Raw genomic sequence first — 5114 nt, forward strand, 5'->3', positions numbered from 1 at the left:
GGAAATTTGAACCAGAGCATCTGGCAGCACTGCAGTGCAAGAAGCTCAGTCACCTACAAGCATGGAAGGGGTACAGACGTCGCTCCTCCTTCTCCTTGCAGGGGAAATTTTAGTCTCCTCCAACTACACCACTACATATCATGGGTGAGGGGGTATTGTTTGTCACTATTATAACCCATTTATTTTTTTAAATATATCAAACTGCTCAAAAATTCAGTTTTGAAATTACTGGTAAAGGCAATGTGATGGTTTTTATAATAGAACTCATAGTTTTATCTTTATTATCTTTAAATATATCTCTTGGTTATTTTGAAGTTTCGTCAATGAGAGAGAGAGAGAGAGAGAGAGAGAGAGAGAGAGAGAGAGAATCAGATACTCGTCTCACACTACTTTTCATTCTCTCTCTCTCTCTCTGTCTCTCTAACATGAACTAAATCTATCCAGACGCTGGACAATGATTCAATTACTCTCTCTCTCTCTCTCTCTCTCTCTCTCTCTCTCTCTCTCTCTCTCTCTCTCTCTAACATGAACTAAATCGATCCAGACGCTGGACAATGATTCAATTACTCTCTCTCTCTCTCTCTCTCTCTCTCTCTCTCTCTCTCTCTCTCTCTCTCTCTCCTTTTGCAATTATTAAAAAGACAATAATTCTGATAAGGAACCACTGTTTTAGGGCTGATTTGACTAATAACCAAGAAGATTCAGAGATGGACAACTACAATGCGTTCACTCTAACCTGGCAAAGATCCCTAACCCTTTTTGGCTCAGTTGATGGCCAGGTGTAGTCAGACTGGAGAAGTATTTGACTAGTAACCAAGGAGACTCATACATTAATTTGTCATAGCTTTTTATATTTTGCTTCTGTGGGGTTTAATTCCGATCAGGCGTCATTGTGCTGTCTGTGAAATTCCTTAACTGAGAATGTGCATCGCTGTTTCCTCTAGCCCTCTCGCCTAGGCACGACTTTCGTCTAACTTCTATATTATATACACACGTTACTAGCTATTATACAGTGTGTTATATTTTGGTGCCCTCACACACACACACACACACACACACACACACACACACACACACACACACACACATAATGCTTACTCTCCCCAACAGACACCAGCTTTGGCGAATCCAAAGGGCAGGGCTCAATATCTCGTCTCTCGGGACAAAAGTGGATTTGTGGGGTGGAGGGGATGAGTGGGTGGATGCCAGAGTCCCACCCAACTACACCAACACGCTCGCCCAAACACTCCACCAGCAAGGAGTGAATTATACTGTGACGATGTCGGATATCCAGAGGTGAGAGAGTTACATAGAGCTACATAGATACACAGACCATATGGTCCCTACGAGGCGGTCCGGCCTTAACACTAATACAGTGCTATAATAATTATTGGAGCAGAAGAAAAGGATAGCACAGCAGAAGGCTCTCTCTCCCCCACCCTCAAGACCCTCCGGCATTTGCCGTACAGGAAGCAAGAGAGGAAGTAATAACTTGCAGGAAAGAAAAGCCTGAAGGAATTTTATAGGATCGGCAGAAAGGAAATTAATATGAAAATGGAAAATTTAGGTATACAGTCACATACTTCCTTTATGCATGGACTTTTTTTTACTGACTTTTTTTCACATAAAATAGATGAATAGAATATTTATTTATTATATTTGCCCAAAATATTGTCTGTGTTGATTACTATTATAGTTTAGGTGTATTGTGTTTAACAGACAGATGAATGTAAACGCGAATATGCAGTAACTGCTCCATCCTAACTAAACGATACCAATGGCGTCGAGACACATGTCCAGTCTCTTTTTAAATATTTTTTGGTACCACTCTCAATCTCATTCCTAGGGAGTTTATTCCAACAGAGTAAGTGAAGAAGTTTTTGGTTGTATCAAGATTAGCCCTCCTTGCTTGCAACTTCATACCATTTCCTCGAGTTACAGTCTCGGCAATTACTGTGAATAGCTTGCCTGAATCAATGTTACTAAAGCCTTTCAGAATCTTAAAACCATTCAATCAGCTGTCCCCTAAGTCTCCGTTTTCTAAGAGAGAATAAGTTTAATTCTCTGAGCCTCTCGAGATATGGTTTGTTCCTCAGGGACGGGATTAACTTGGTAGCCCTACGCTGGACAGCTTCCAGTATTTCTATATCTTTAACTAGGTGAGGCGCTCAAAATTGCACTGCAAACTCTAAGTGTGGCCTGTCTATGCTTTTGTATAGGGGGATTACAATATCTTTGCTTTTATATGTAAAATGTCTTTTGATGAAGCCTAGGGCCCTGTTGGCTTTATTGGTGGCAGAGATACATTGAATTGAACATTTTAGGTCGTCTGAAATTAGTATGCCTAGATCCTTAACTAGTGAGGACTTGCTAATGATTTGGCTCTTCATTTCGTAATCATACCTTTTGTTTTTCTTCCCACATTGCAGTACCTGACATTTACTTACAATGAAGGGCATTTGCCATTTTTCTGACCAGCTGACAATATTGTTAAGGTCATTTTGAAGGCTAATTCTGTCTTCTCCAGTTAATATAGTGTTGCCGATTTTTGTATCGTCCGCAGATTTAGAAATGAAGTTGTTTAGGCCCACATCGATATCGTTAATATATATAATAAATAGGACGGGTCCCAACACCAATCCCTGAGGAGCACCACTGGTCACTGGAGCCCAGTCTGACTCCATTCCATTGATAATGACCCGTTGCTTTCTCTTACTTAACCAGCAATGTATCCACCTATGAATATTTCCGTCAATTCCAAGTGATCTTACTTTTGTCATTAGTTTATCATGTGGCACTTTGTCAAAGGCTTTCTGGAAGTCTAAGTAGGTTATATCAAGTGACCTGGTACAATCATTCATTTTAAAAAGTGTCTCGTAAAACTCAATTAAATTTGTCACGAATGATCTCCGCGTTCTAAAGCCATGCTGGCTGTTCCTAATTACGTTATTAGTTTCTAGGAATTCAACTATCCTATCTCTAATTAATGATTCGAGGATCTTTCCCAAGACAGAGGTTAGGCTAATTGGTCTATAATTACCTGGTTGATCTCTACTGCCCTTTTTATATGTGGGAGTCACGTTAACCTTTCCTTGTTGTAGGGACTTGTTAAAGATACATGTTAGAGGACTGCATATTACATCCACCACATTGTTCAGTATTTTAGGGTAGAAACTGTCTGGGCCGGGAGTCTTATTACTGTTCATTTTATTAAGTTTATCTCTCACGTCATTACTGCTAATATGCATAATAGTTACTGCGATTTGGACTGATATTTGATGCTCTTCGATGGTGTCATTGGCGTCTACTGTGAAAACTGAACTGAAAAGCTTATTTAAAGGAGAGAGAGAGAGAGAGAGAGAGAGAGAGAGAGAGAGAGAGAGAGAGAGAGAGAGAGAGAGAACCGAATCTTGCTAAATGTTTGAGGAAAAAGAAGAGAGAACGAGTAAGTGAAAGAGCGAGGCAGCGTGAGAGTTGAGAGAGTGAGACAGGAAGAGAAGGAGGGAGAAAATTAGAGAAAATATCTTACTCTTACTAAACACTGTGTGAGAGAGAGAGAGAGAGATATATATATATATATATATATATATATATATATATATATATATATATATATATATATGTATATATATATATATATATATATATATATATATATATATATATATATATATATATATATATATATATATATGAGATAGTGACAACATAATTCTCTCTTTATATCTCTGTCTATTTGTCTGTCTGTATATTTATATTTATATATCTGTCTGTCTGTCTTTATATTTGTGTATCTATCTCTCTATCTATCTATCTATCTATCTGTCTGTGTTTATAACTATGTGTATGTATGTATGTACTTGGTATGTGTGTATGCATGAATCTATTTGGGGGGAGGCGGTGGCCCAATCGGTAGAGAGTTGGCCTGCAGTCCTACCGGACCCAGGTTCAAATCCCCGCTGGGGCAGGGAACAGTTTAAGGATTTGAATTTCATAAATGCAGACTTTACTGATCTACCAGAAGACCCGCCGACATGTCGTAAAAATACCCCCGCTAATACCAATACACCAGTCCTGTATGAGACAGTCCTAGCATGTATTCAATATGGACGGTGGGTGTTAGCGCCGAAGTGGTGACATGTACTGTAGAGGTGCACGGTATGTAGGAGGGCTACTGGGCCTTGAAAGCAGGCTGTGAAGCCTATGCCCAGAGTCGGTCACATAAAATATATATATATATATATATATATATATATATATATATATATATGTGTTTTTATATATTTATATATATATATATACATATATGTCTGTTTATCTATTTATCTATCTACAATCTTCCCGAACGTTAAATTATACATAACAACTCTCTCTCTCTCTCTCTCTCTCTCTCTCTCAGCGTGATAGAGGCAGAGAGAGAGGCCGTGACGTCACTGCCTAAGCGAAGACCCGATGGAAGGATTGAAACAGGAACGTATCACCAGTGGGAGGACGTGAGTAGATAGACAGATAGATAGATAGACAGATGGACAGATAAATATATAGAGGTAGAGGATTGATGAATGGATGGATAGATCGATCGATAGATAAAAAGATGGACAGATAGATAGATAACGAGATAGATATATGGACAGATAAATGTATAGATAGACAGGTAGAGATGGATGAATGGATGGATGGATAGATAGACAAATAGATAGATAGGTAGATAGACAGACAGATAGACAGACAGATGGACAGATAAATATATAGATAGACAGGTAGAGGATGGATGAATGGATGGATGGATAGATAGATAGGATAGATGGATAGATAGATAGATAGATGGACAGATAGATAGATGGACAGATAGATAGATAGATAGATAGATAGATAGATGGATGGATGGACAATAGATACATAGAGAGAGATAGATGGACAGATAGATAGATAGATAGAAAGATAGATAGATGGTTAGATAGACAGATGGACAGATAGATAGATAGATGGATGGATGGATGGATGGACAGATAGATACATAGATAGACAGATAGACAGATAGATGGATAGATGGATAGATTGACAGACAGACAGGTAGACAGACATAGATAGACAGATAGATGGATGACTGGAAG

This window comes from Coenobita brevimanus, chromosome 11 (genome assembly GCF_032717465.1).
Source record: "Coenobita brevimanus isolate Jiangsu-jjx chromosome 11, ASM3271746v2, whole genome shotgun sequence".
NCBI classification, from domain to species: domain Eukaryota; kingdom Metazoa; phylum Arthropoda; class Malacostraca; order Decapoda; family Coenobitidae; genus Coenobita; species Coenobita brevimanus.